The 13,794-nt window shown below is 44.3% G+C and overlaps 1 pseudogene; it reads right to left on the reverse strand.

Annotated features, from left to right (window-relative positions):
* Positions 1 to 13,248: 13,248 nt before the first annotated feature.
* LOC121000077 lies at positions 13,249 to 13,342 on the reverse strand (annotated as a pseudogene).
* Between the last annotated feature and the right edge of the window lie 452 nt (positions 13,343 to 13,794).

Raw genomic sequence — 13,794 nt, forward strand, 5'->3', positions numbered from 1 at the left:
TTTAAAAATAGATACTAAAGGGGTTGATAAATTTTGCTAATATACAGGGCGGGCCATTTATATGGATACACCTTAATAAAATGGGAATGGTTGGTGATATTAACTTCCTGTTTGTGGCACATTAGTATATGTGAAGGGGGAAACTTTTCAAGATGGGTGGTAACCATGGTGGCCATTTTGAAGTTGGCCATTTTGAATCCAACTTTAGTTTTTTCAATAGGAAGAGGGTCATGTGACACATCAAACTTATTGGGAATTTCACAAGAAAAACAATGGTGTGCTTGGTTTTAACGTAACTTTATTCTTTCATGAGTTATTTACAAGTTTCTGACCACTTATAAAATGTGTTCAATGTGCTGCCCATTGTGTTGGATTGTCAATGCAACCCTCTTCTCCCACTCTTCACACACTGATAGCAACACTGCAGGAGAAATGCTAGCACAGGCTTCCAGTATCCGTAGTTTCAGGTGCTGCACATCTCGTATCTTCACAGCATAGACAATTGCCTTCAGATGACCCCAAAGATAAAAGTCTAAAGGGGGTCAGATCGGGAGATCTTGGGGGCTATTCAACTGGCCCACGACGACCAATCCACTTTCCAGGAAACTGTTCATCTAGGAATGCTCGGACCTGACACCCATAATGTGGTGGTGCCCCATCTTGCTGGAAAAACTCAGGGAACGTGCCAGCTTCAGTGCATAAAGAGGGAAACACATCATCATGTAGCAATTTCACATATCCAGTGGCCTTGAGGTTTCCATTGATGAAGAATGGCCCCACTATCTCTGTACCCCATATACCACACCATACCATCAATTTTTTTGTTCCAACAGTCTTGGAGGGATCTATACAATGTGGGTTAGTGTCAGACCAATAGCGGTGGTTTTGTTTGTTAACTTCACCATTCACATAAAAGTTTGCCTCATCACTGAACAAAATCTTCTGCGTAAACTGAGGGTCCTGTTCCAATTTTTGTTTTGCCCATTCTGCAAATTCAGTGCGCCGATCTGGGTCATCCTCGTTGAGCTGCTGCAGTAGCTGGAGTTTGTAAGGGTGCCATTTGTGAGTAGCTAATATCCGCCGAAGGGATGTTCGACTAATGCCGCTCTCCAGTGACATGCAGCGAGTGCTACGCTGTGGGCTCTTGCTGAATGAAGCTAGGACAGCCACTGATGTTTCTTCATTAGAGACACATTTCATGCGTCCACATTTTGGAAAATCCAACACTGAACCAGTTTCATGAAACTCAGCAAGCAGTTTGCTAACTGTAGCATGGGAGATGGGTGGTCTCATAGGGTGTCTTGCAATGAAATCTGCTGCAATGACCCGGTTACTGCGTTCACCAGACATCAACACAATTTCTATTCGCTCCTCACGTGTTAACCTCGGCGACATGTCAATGGCTGTAAACAAAGAGAAACTTGTTTTTCGTGTGAAATTCCCAATAAGTTTGATGTGTCACATGACCCTCTTCCTATTGAAAAAACAAAAGTTGGATTCAAAATGTCCGACTTCAAAATGGCCACCATGGTCACCACCCATCTTGAAAAGTTTCCCCCTTCGCATATACTAATGTGCCACAAACAGGAAGTTAATATCACCAACCATTCCCATTTTATTAAGGTGTATCCATATAAATGGCCCACCCTGTACATTGACACAATATGCCAAAAATATCCAACCATTGCGAGTTTGAATGATGTGACCCCTCCCTATCACTAGAGGATATAGACAGTGGTGCTAGTGAAGCACCATGTCTCCTGTTGGCTGCATTTAGCTATTATCAGGTGGCTACACCAAGGTCTAACAGGCATATGGTCATTATAGTTAGTGGTTCGACAAGGTTTAGGTGCACAATAATTGGCTGGCATGTAGGTTTCTTCTGAAATGGCTGTTGCCTGGAAAATGTACGGCAGGACCCAGTATGACAATCCAGCTTAATTTTTTTTTTAAATAGTTCTTTTGAAGAGACAACTCCTTTAATTCAATAGATTTCTTGCTAATCATAGGCACATGATAATTACTATTTATGTTCTAAAAAGATTTTTATCAAAATGTACCAGGTCTCTACTAGTGACATCTTTATAGTGCTCCCTGATGTCCTGTAGTCTTCAATATCTGAATAGGATTACTGTCTAATTAGTGATTTAGTCATTTAAGAAGAGGTACTCTTTAACAAGAAACACTATGCGTAGTTACATAGTTAATATGGTTAAAAAACAAAGGGATAGGTGGGGATATGAATTTTTGAAAAGGAAGTGAGACTCAGATTCCTACACATTTTCATAAGCATTAATGTCATTTACTTTTAAGAATTCATGTAATCCCTTGTTAAAACTGCCCACTGTTCCTGCTGTGACCACGTCCTGAGGAAATCTATTCCACAGATTCACAGTTCTTACAGTAAAGAAGCTTTGACCCTTCTGGAGACTGAACTTTTTTTCTCTAGACAGAGGCAGCGCCCCCTTGTCTTTTGAGAGGATTTTAGATAGAACAGCTTTTCAGCATATTTTCTTGTATGGTCGATTTATATATTTGTATAGGGTAATCATGTCCTCCGTTAGGCTACATGCACACGACAGTGAAAAAAAAAAGGTCTGTTAAAAAAACCTGACACGCTTCCATTTTCTGGCCGTGTGTCCATTTTTAATGTCTATTTTGGATCTTTTTTTTTTACATCCGTTAAAAACGGACATAAAAAATGGCTGAATTTGATTGGCAGTTATTTCTAGACCCACTCTTTTGAGAACACCCACAGGATGATAGGCCCCCAGCTAAAATAATGTCCCCCATAGTGTAGGAAATCTTTTTTTTATTGTCCCCAGCTTCAATAATGTCCCCCATGTGGGCCCCCATATTGAATGAATTATTTTTTTTATCGCCTCCAGCTTTAATAATGCCCCCAATGCAGGGCCGCATCTTAAATAATGTCTCCCCAAACAAAAAACTCACCTTATAGACTTGCTTGCGCTGCAGCAGTCTCTTCTCTCTTTACAGAACGGGACATGTCGAAGGTGCGCGATGACGTCACTGTGTGCTCCTACGTGGTTACGTCACCACGCATATCGCAGGTCCTTCGGCAGGTCCTGCTTAATGAAAAGAGAGTGTACCCATTTTTAACGGCCGTTAGAGGGGTGCACTCCTGTCAAACGACCGTTAAAAACGGTCCCATTGATTTCAATGGGTCCGTCTGACCTTGAAAACGGCCGTTTAAAGAATGGCCATGTGAATAGCCCCATAGACTTTGATTGGTGCTAAAAATGGCCGTGTGACATTATTCAGTCGTGTACATGAGGCCTTAGACATCTCTTCTCAAGACTAAATAAATGTAATTCTTGTAATCTTTCTTCATAACTAAGACCTTCCATGCCCCTTATCAGTTTTGTCTCTTTCCTTTGTACTTTTTGTAGTTCCAGAGCATCCTTTCTATGGACTGGTGCCCAGAACTGAACTGCATATTCCAGATGAGGCCGCACCAATGCTTTTTAAAGTGGTAGTATTACATCCCTGCCCCGCGAGTCCATGCCTCATTTAATGCATGACAATATCCTGGTGGCCTTAGATGCAGCTGATTTACATTCTATGCTGTTATTTAATCAAATCCTTCTCTATAAGGGACTCTCTCAGTGTTACATCCCCTAGGACATATGAAGCACAGAGATTATTACTACCCAGATGCATAACTGTACATTTATCCACATTGAACCTCATTTGCCAAGTTGATGCCCAATCACGCAGTGTCCAAGTCAGCTTGTATTTTATGGACATCTTCCATAGACTGCACAGTACTACATAGCAAAGTGTCATCCGCAAAGATAGAAATAGGAATCATTGACCACAACTCTCTGGACACGGTCCTTCAGCCACTTTTCAATCCAATTACTGACTATATATTCGAGACCTATAAACCTTATTTTATCTATTATATATCTGAGAGACAGAATACTACATCCACAGTCGCCTCTCTGTCCAGGCTACTACTCACCTCCTCATAAAAACAAATCAGGTTAGTCGGACAACTTCTGTCCTTGGTAAACCCATGTTGGTTAGCACTTAAGATATTCTTAACAGTCACATACTGCTGTATAGTCCCTTAAGAGTCCTCCAAACAACAGAAGTTAAACTAACTGGTATATAATTATTTGTAGAAGACTTAGATCCTTTTTTGAATATGTGCACGACATTTGCCTTGCACCAATCACTTGGCACTGTACCAGTACTTAGAGAATCCATAAAAATATATAAACAGGGGCACAGCAATGAGTGCACTGAGCTCTTTAATAACTTTTGGGTGTTATCCATTTGGACCTGGAGCCTTGTTCACATTTATTTACCTATGTAATATACAAATGTGTCCATCCTTACTTTATCTCTTGACTCAACATATGTGTGTCCAGAGGTGCATGTTGTAAGGTGACCAGCTCTGAAAAAAAAAATATATATATATATACGATTTTATGATACATTTTCAGGAAATATATATATATATATATATATATATATATATATATACATACATACATGCGGGGGTTATAAAGCAAGTGTTTTGCTAGCATGCTGAAATAATGCATTGAATTGGTATTATGAGCAATTTGAGTCCTTAAAAGGGATGTCCCACAAACAATATTCTACAGTTTTCTAACCAGCACCTGGATCTGAATACTTTGGTAACTGCATGTAATTAAAAATGTTATATAGCTACTGAGTTATTCAATGAAATCTGTCTGTATAGCGCCACCTGCTTTTTCCTCTTTTTCTAAATTCTCTGTTCTGCTCACTGAGATGGAAGCACAATCTCAGTTCCATCCTTCAACTGCCACAAGATACAGCAGAGAAGACATGCCCCCCAGAAAGACACATCTCTACGCTGGCAGCTTCAAAAAAATCTAGCAGAACAATTGGAGCAAGGAATAAGGAGCTCTCTGGATCCATGTGAGGTACAGGGCTGGTTCTAGCTTTGTTAGAAAGAGGTTGTCATGTCTTAAATTAAAGGCTCATTCAGACGACTGTATGAGCGGGTCCTCAAAATTGCAGGACGGGTGCAGACCCATTCATTTCAATATGGGCCGCAAAATATGCGGACAGCACAGTGTGTGCTTTCCGCATCCATAGTTACGATCCGTGGGCCCGCAAGAAAGATAGAGCGTGTCCTATTCTTGTGCGCAATCGCAGACAAGAATAGTCATTTCTATCATCGTACGGGTCATGTACTGTCCGCAAAATGCAAAACGCACTCGGCCGCTATCTGTATTTTTTCCGCACCGCAAAACAGTACAGCCGTCTGAATGAGTCGTTAGTATGATTAAAATTTTTCCCATTATTCATGGAATAACCCCTTTATAAAAATTTGTGGAAAGGTAAGGGTGAACACATCTGTAATAAGAGGTACAACTGTAAACCAGGAAAGTAGTGAAATAAGATATAGGAAAAGACTGTTATGGTCATAAAAGCTTGTAATCTAAGCAATCTAAGTATGTGATGTGTTACGTTCACTAATCTGTAGTATATATATAAAGTTTCTTGCACTATCTTTTTGTATCAGTTAAGTGAATTAGGACATATCTCATCAGACCCCATGTTAAAGAACTTTTCACTTGGGCCAAACATAAAACTCTTAAAAGTTTCATGTAATCCACTTTCACTGAACCATCGCAAGATAAGAATCATGATTAAGGATCAAGACTCCAAACATTTCAGTCATAATGTAAAAAAAAGTTTTTCACGGGAGAAAAAAAATTACAAACAGCTGCACACAAGGACAGAAATCTAAAGCCCCTATCTGTTACAGCTTTCCAGCATTTGCAAACCAGTCCTGATCCTATTTAATGTGCCAAAGGAGAGGTTATTTGTTTAGAAGTAGGATGAGGAACATTTAGTCCATCGGACTGAAGGAAATGTGATAGAGAATGAAAGACAGACTGAAACCAGATCTTTGTCTCCCTAATAAAGGATTCTTCATGCATTTCATCTGTAGATTAACGGCTCTCGGAGACTAATACACAAACGGCAAAGTAGCAACGGCGAGGAGTAATGGGTCTGTCCTACATCTTGCTCTCCAATTGACTGCCAGGAAATTAAGCCTCAATTCATCACAGGATCTGTTTAACATTAATTCAATGAGATAGGCTGTCTCTCTTTTGTCACCGGTATTCAATGCTTTTTATCTTGTGTCAGCAGCAAATCACTCAGCAATAGAACAAATGGCATTTGATTGGAAATGTTCATAGCTAATCTACTGTATTGAAGTGTACTGCAGGTTTCATAGTCACCAGGGATCCTATATTGAATGCATATTTATGTATGTATTACAGAACTTATAACTTACTAAGCAGATAGCAACATTTCACATTTTAATAAACATTTTTGAGGACCTCTGTGGTTTCTTGCCAACTGATTATGAAAGCCTGCTGTTATTGTTTCCGCATTAACCAGATCATGTGCATATAACGGGCCTGCATCTATTTCATAGCCGTATTGTACATGGCAGCTATATACGCTTGGACTATATGCCTTGCTGCACTGTAAATGTGATATAGCAATGTTTTTATACATTAAAACCTCTTTGTTAAATAATTGTGTCAAATCTATGAGCCAAAGCCAAGTGTAGAGTCAGGGCAGCCTGAGGGGCACATATTGAGCTGGGGTTGGCTGAACCAGTATCAATATTTTTTTAGGGTGCATGCAGGGGCGTAGCTATAGGGGACGAAGTGGAAGCGGCTGCTTTGGGGCCCTGACCCAGAAGGGGCCCATCCAGGAGCAGGAGGACTAAAAGATTTTGTCAGGGCCTCCTCAACAGTATTACACAATGAAATTATATACAGATAGCGAAATAGACCAGAATCCAATGATCCTTGCAGAGAGTACCAAGTAGGCATTAGCAGTGGCGTCTCTAGCTTTCAAATTTTGGGGGGGCACACTGGGGGCCAGGACAAAAGTAGGGGGGGCAGCTATAACAACGATACATTTACACAAGTACGCTTAGAAATGCTGCAATACTTTACCCAATACCTAAAACCGCAACAGGGAAGAAAAGTCCAGCTGTCTGTGGATGACACTTTTATAGAGAGGGGGATCTGTGGATGACACTGCTATGGGGGGGATCTGTGGATGCCACATACCGTATATAGCATCTTATGCTATATGTGTCATCCACAGATCCACCCCATGACAGTGTCATCCCCATTTCCCCCTCCATAACAGTGTCATCCACAGATCTCCCTCCCCGCCTCTCACAGGAGTGTACATATATAAAATAAACATATTTCACATGAACACTTACAGTTACTTGGCCCTTGGGGATCTCGGACGCCACTTCCACACTTTGGCCGGGGGCTCGGCGGAGCTGATGTTGTGTTTTATCCTAATGAGAAAGATTTCATAATAAGGATTTGGAGAAGGGGCAGAGGGGTAGCAGAGCAGGGAGAGGCTGGTGCTGCTACTAGGGGGTCATACCATGGGGGAGTAATAAAGCCCACCATAATGCCCCCCAGTAGAAATAATTATCCTTATAATGTGCAAAACATACCCCCTTATGCCCCCAGTTGAGCTAATGTCCCCCATAATGTGCCAGTATAAAATACCCCTATATAGTGCACCAGTAAATGCCCCCATAGTGCTCCTCTCCCCCCTTCCTGCTAGTGCCCCCCATAATGTACCAGTATAAAATGTCCCATATATCGTGCCCCAGTAGATGCCCTCAGTGTCCCCCATAATTTGCAAGTATAAAATACCCCTTCTTAGTGCCCCCCGTAGATGACCCCATAGTACTCCTCTCTCCCCTTCTCCATAGTACCCACCATAATGTGTCCCAGTATAAAATGCTACTGTACAGAGCCCCCCATATAAAACACCCCTTCTTTGTGGCCTCAGTAGATGCCCCTATAGTGCCCACCAATAATGTGCCAGTAATAAGTGCCCTCAATAACGTGCCAGTAACAAGAGCCCCCCAATGTGCCAGTAATAAGCCCCCATCACGTGCCAGTAACAAGAGCCCCCATCACGTGCCAGTAATAAGCCCCCCATCACGTGCCAGTATTAAGCCCCCCCATGTTCCAGTATTAAGTCCCCCCATCATCATGTGCCAGTATTAAGTCCCCCCATCATCATGTGTCAGTATTAAGTCCCCCCCATGATCATGTGCCAGTATTAAGTCCCCCCCATCATCATGTGCCAGTATTAAGTCCCCCCCATCATCATGTGCCAGTATTAAGTCCCCCCCATCATCATGTGCCAGTATTAAGTCCCCCCCATCATCATGTGCCAGTATTAAGTCCCCCCATCATCATGTGCCAGTATTGTAATAAGCCCCCCCAATGTGCCAGTAACACTATTGTAAAAAAAACAAAAAAAAAACACTTATACTTACCTAAGTGTCAGCGATGCGATGCAGCCTCTTCCTGTGTCCCACGCTGTAATGTAAGGCTCAGGCGGCACGATGACGTCATTGCGCCGGCCTCTGATAGGCTGCCGGCCTAGTGCCTGCAGCCAGGGGCGTACATAAAAATCACTGGTCCCCATAGCAGGAATCTAAATTGGGCCCCCATTCCCCTTTTATAGCCCCCATTCCCCTTTTATAGTATATACAGCAGTGTACTGATATGTGAGGTACGAGGTATAATATATGCAGTGTGTACAGGTATATAGTATATACAGCAGTGTACTGATATGTGAGGTATAATAGACGCAGTGTGTACAGATATATAGTATATACAGCAGTGTACTGATATGTGAGGTACGGGGTATAATATATGCAGTGTATACAGGTATACAGTATATACAGTAGTGTAATATGTGAGGTACGAGGTATAATAGATGCAGTGTGTACAGGTATATAGTATATACAGTAGTGTAATATGTGAGGTACGAGGTATAATAGATGCAGTGTGTACAGGTATATAGTATATACAGCAGTGTACTGATATGTGAGGTACGGGGTATAATATATGCAGTGTATACAGGTATACAGTATATACAGTAGTGTAATATGTGAGGTACGAGGTATAATAGATGCAGTGTGTACAGGTATATAGTAAATACAGCAGTGTAATATGTGAGGTACGAGGTATAATAGATGCAGTGTGTACAGGTATATAGTAAATACAGCAGTGTACTGACACCTCGTACCTCAGATATCAGTACACCGCTGTATACACTATATATCTGTACACACTGCATCTATTATACCTCGTACCTCACATATATAGTATATACAGAAGTGTACTGATATCTGTACACACAGCATCTATTATACCTTGTACCTCACATATCAGTACACGGCTGTATATACTATATATCTGTACATATTGCATGTATAATACTGTGTAATATATGCAGTGTGTGTGCATGTATGTGTGTGTATCTATATACATATATTACACACAGAGCAGTGTATTGATGTGACACATAGAAGGTATAATACTGTAGATGCAGTGTTTATAGAAATATGTGGTCAGTTATACATTATGGTCACTGTGGGTGAGGTACATGAGGTAGTGGTCACTGTACCTGTCTGAAGTATTATACATGAGTGAGCAATGAGTAAAAACAGGGCATGGAGGGGGAAGGGGGGAAGGGGGTAAATGATGAGAAGTGGAGGACCTCCTCTTACCTCTCCATTCCAGTCTGTATGGATCAATGCAGAGCTGCTTGTGAACTTCTAATACTTGCTGTTAGGGGTTGAAGGACCTGTGATGATGTCATCACAGGTCCTGGCAGATATACCTTTGAAACCTAGGAACTACACCATTTTTGGTGCAGTTCCTTTGCTAGATTCTGCAGGACCTGTGATGTTGAAGATGATGTCATCACAGGTCCTGGCAGATGCACTGTTCTAACCTGGGAACTACACTTTACACTGTGCAGTTCCCTTACAGGACCTGTGATGACATCATCAAAGGTCCTTTAGCTTTAGAAAGATAAACAGGAGCAATTAGGGGGCGGGGCCTCTCCTCCACTTCGGGCCTGCCTACAGCCTATCAGAGGAAGGGGAAGGGACACGCCTCTCCCTCCCCTGCACCTCCGCTCCGCTGGCACAGGCAGTTTACAATGGAGATGAGCGCAATGGAAGCGCTCATCTCCCTGTGCCCAGCGGCGGCGGCGGCTCACTGGGGAGGGGGGGGGGTCATTTTAGTTGGGGGGGCACATGGGGGGGAACAGCATGATGTAGGGGGGGCCATGGCCCCCTCTGGCCCCCCCCCTGGCGACGCCACTGGGCATTAGTAGTACTATAGGCCATGCAATGGTCCTCTGGGAAAAAGATATGCTAAAAAAGGTTTTCCCCTGGTGTCACAAGTTGGAAGGTAGCTATCCTATAAATCAGCATTTGACTTTTTATACAGACCATGAGACATAATTTAGGATTATAGCCAAGCCAAGCCAGTTTTTTTGATTGAAACATCTTTATTACAATCAGTCGTCATACATACATACTTTAGTACTGTGACGCAGCACAGGCCACGAATCAGCACTTAATAAATTACTTACAATCGTCTTTGCGAGCATGGCATTGTTATGTAAAGCACAGGCTAACCTACACTATACATCGCAATGAATGCTACACTAGCATACCTATTCAATCACAAAACCTTCCAACAAAGCATTTAGACAGTGATGAGGGAAGGGGAGGTGGGTAGGAGGGGGTAGGGAGGGGGGATCACATGCCCTTAGCTTTATTGAGAAGACAAATACAAACGGGGGGAGAGGGGGAAGGAGAGGGGTTTTGTCCTCTTCTTCTTCGTCGACGTCCAAGATGTTGTAATCCTGCAGCAGACTATGGATAAGTCTGCGGCAGTCCAGGATGGACTTGTTCTCCCTTCTGAGAATGAGCCGGTTCCTAGCAAACCAACTAGCATCCTTAAAACAGTTCATAAGGCGCCAGGCCTCCTGGATGGCTCCAACAGTATGAATCCCAGGAAATAGTCCATACAGCACCGAAGTGCATTGCAGGTTGTTCCAGTCTTTGAGTTCATGTTCCAGGGCGTCCAACAGGCGCTGTGCAAAGCGGCACTCCCAAAACAGGTGATAAGATGTTTCCTCCACGAATGGGCACCTGGGGCAGTACCGGGTTTTGCACAGATTGAAGGGCATGCATGAATGACCATATTGGCAGTCCGCCCTGAATGGCCATCCATGACAAGTCCTTATGCCTGTTGGTCAACCTGTTCAATGACACGTTAGTCCAAACTGTCTCTACGGTGTCGTCATGGATCCCTGGAATTGACTCGACCACTTCCTTTGTTCTGATGAGTTTGTGGATAGATTTTGGCTTCCACAAGTCGGGCTTGAGGCCCTCCAGTTGGTGTTCCCTCACAAACCTGACGACATACCCGTAGAACCAGGGAGCATGCCAGTTGTAAGGGATGGAGCTGTCCCACTTATGCCAGCCCAGACCCCTCCAGAGGGGCAGGAGGAAAAAGCGAGACATAGCCTTGCCCGCAGAGCCATTGGCAGTTCTCAGAGTCCGGCGAATGCTGTCACAAACAAAGGCGATCCGCAGTAAGTTGGGCAGGTCCGGTATGCCCTTTCCGCCCTTGCGGGCCTCTTTGTACATGATGGTTCGCTTCACTCTGTCCATCTTAGATCCCCAGATGAAGCGAAACACTGTCCTGGTGATGGCCCTGGAAACGGTGGCAAGAGGGGGCCATGCCTGTGCAGTGTATTGTAGCACAGGCAAAACTTCATTTCGCAGGACGAGTGCTTTGCCTTCAATCGTGAGGTGTCTAAGGCTCCACAGTCCGATTCTTTAGTTGACTTTGGCCAAGCATTCTTCCCAAGACTTGAGGGCTGCGCCTTCCTTCCCGAACCAGACTCCCAGAATTTTGATGAAGCCCGATTTGATGGTAAATGGGAAGGGGGCAGAAGAGGCCAGTTGCCAGTCCCTGAAGAGCATGGCTTCTGACTTGCCGCAGTTGACTTTGGCCCCTGAATTTTGTCCGAACTCCTCGCAGGTCTGGATGAGTGCAGTCACCGAACGCCGGTCAGCGCAGAAGACGGTCACGTCGTCCATGTACAGCGAGCACTTGACCTCGTAGTGTCCAGGTCCTGGTGCGGTGATCCCTCTGATCTCTCCATTCTGCCGGACAGACTCCGCGAAGGATTATATAACACAAACAAAAAGGAGAGGTGAAAGAGGGCAGCCTTGTCTGACCCCGGAGCGAACCGAGAAGGGGTCAGTCTTCTAGCCGTTCACCAACACCGTGCTGCAAATGTCAAAATACATCAGGTCAACAAACGAACAGAACCTGCTGCCTAGACCTAGCTTGCGCAAAGCCCTGCCCATGAATTCATGAGACACTCGGTCAAAGGCCTTCTCCTGGTCCAGACTGACCAGGGCCGCATGTACGCGGTGGTCTTTGATATATTGTACCGTGTCTCTCATGAGAGCGAGGCTGTCTGCAATCACGCAGCCAGGAATGCCACAGGTCTGATCCGGGTGGATGATTCTGCTGATGACGACCTTCAGCCGGTTGGCTAGCACCTTGGCGAGGATCTTGTAGTCCACGTTCAGGAGAGAGATGGGACGCCAGTTTTTCAGGTCACATCTCTCCCCCTGCCGCTTATACAGGATCGTGATCATTCCTTCCCTCAACGATGGGGGCATTCTACCCTCCACCACCATCTCCTCATAGAATTCCAGCAGGTCCGGACAGATCAGATCCCCCAGCACTACATAGAGCTTCGCTGGGAGGCCGTCACTGCCCGGGGTCCTGCCGGACCTAAAGGATCTAGCGGCAGAGAGCACCTCCCCCACCGTCAGAGGGTCATCCATTGCCTCCGTACCTGCAGGGTCAAGGTGGTTAGTGATACCTGACAGGAATTTATCGGCGGCCGTCTGGTCGGTGTTCTTCAGGGAGTAGAGGTCGCTGCAGTAGTCTGTGACGACTCCCATTACTTCCTCCTTCCCCGAACGCATGTTGCCATCTTTGTCTCGAAGTTCATTCAGGGGCATGTGACCGGCGTGGAGTTTCCTGAAAAAGAACGAGTTATACTTCTCACCCTTCTCCAGGTTTTCCACTTTGGAACGGAAGATGATTCGCTTGGATTCCTCCTCAAAGTGCCTTTTCATGTTCTTTTTGGCCTCCTCCAGCTCCTGTCTAATGTTCCAGCCGCACCGGTGAAGGTCTTGCAGGGACCGCAGCTCTCGCTGCAGCGCTCTGAAGGCCTTCTTCTTCTAACACGGAATAGCCATACACCCAATAGCAGCAGTGCGCTGAAGCTGAATTTAATCAACGATGCTCAAAGGCAGAGTGCAGGGGGTACCCACAAGGACCTGGGCCGGCAAGTCAAGGCAGACTGATAAGAACAGATACTACACTTGATCTTAGCCAAAAGGCTGAGAATCGATCCAAGCTGGCTTGGAAACAAACGTATTAACAGTCACATCCCCTGGCGAAGCCATCCGACGAAACGCGTAGGGTAAGTGAGGGACACTGGATGGGTGATGTGACCGTTAATACGTTTGTTTACAATTGAATGAGCTACTATATGTGGTTCCTGGTCTACCTGAGGCACTATTGCTATGTACTTTACTTGGCTCTTTGCCTTTGTGTGGAAACCTGCTGTAGTATCTATTTCCTTCATTTTCTGTTACTAACATGGGGTAGCGTTCACACTTGTGTATTTTTTTATTTATTACATTTGCTGCATCCCCTACATGTATTCACATTTATCGGTCCCCTCCCCCCTGTGTCCCTCTTTTATACCTGTTTTACTTCATCCAATGATGTAAGACTCCATTATATGTGTTTTATTGTGGTGTTCTAATAAAGTTTATATATATTTTTTGCTTACATATGG

Source organism: Bufo bufo, chromosome 4 (genome assembly GCF_905171765.1).
Source record: "Bufo bufo chromosome 4, aBufBuf1.1, whole genome shotgun sequence".
Classification (NCBI taxonomy): domain Eukaryota; kingdom Metazoa; phylum Chordata; class Amphibia; order Anura; family Bufonidae; genus Bufo; species Bufo bufo.